Genomic DNA, 743 nt, shown 5'->3' on the forward strand with positions numbered 1-743 from the left:
ATTTTATTAAATCCAAAGATCCAAATAGGTTAAAATAAAATTGATTCATCTATGTTTGCAAACATGGGCATATGAAATCAAACTACCAGTCTTATTGGCTTAATGGTTTAAAAATACTTTTCATAGATTTTAGTTCTCTTGTGGTAATAGCTTGTCTCTTTCAGTGGTATCGGGACTGTTGTCAAATGCTTTCATTATAATCAGCATTTTCTTCTCCCACTTAACACAAAGAATACCTAATCCTCCCTCATTTTGTTGCTTTCTTTGAAAAAAAAAAGAAGAGGATTGGGAGCTATTTAGCCACTCTGCCTTGCTCCAATTTCTCTTATCAGAGGAATGCCATTTTTTTTCTTTATATTTTGTGGATTGCAAATATGTCTGAAGATGTCATCATTAGGGAAAGGATTCTTTTCAATTTTCCACTGTGTTTCTTTTCACCAATCTAATTATTCCTTTAACTCACTGCTGCTTTTGTTTATAGATTGTGACTCCTCCTCTACCCCTTCTAATATTTTCCAGAACGGCTTGGTTTTTAAATCTACTGCTGATTGTCCACATTTCTAGCTTTTGCAGTTAGAACCATGGGAGTTTGGCTTCTGTGCCCTCTGTTTTAACATCAGCTCTGTTGATGTCAGTTGTCACTGAAAATCACTTTACTGATTTCTACCTGGGCTTTGGTAATCAAGACAATCCTAGTTTTTTTCTGCTTGTGGCATAATGACAATTTCTTGCTTTTTAGACAT

The 743-nt window shown here is 34.6% G+C and overlaps 1 protein-coding gene across 1 annotated transcript in view; it reads left to right on the forward strand.

Moving 5' to 3' along the window:
- The window catches only part of HS3ST4 (heparan sulfate (glucosamine) 3-O-sulfotransferase 4), a gene marked incomplete at its 3' end in the record, with an annotated part of 439,460 nt that overhangs the window by 88,939 nt on the left and 349,778 nt on the right, over positions 1 to 743 (forward strand). The gene's annotated exons all lie outside the window — the stretch shown is intronic.

This window comes from Galeopterus variegatus, unplaced genomic scaffold (assembly GCF_000696425.1).
Source record: "Galeopterus variegatus unplaced genomic scaffold, G_variegatus-3.0.2 Scaffold623, whole genome shotgun sequence".
NCBI lineage: Eukaryota > Metazoa > Chordata > Mammalia > Dermoptera > Cynocephalidae > Galeopterus > Galeopterus variegatus.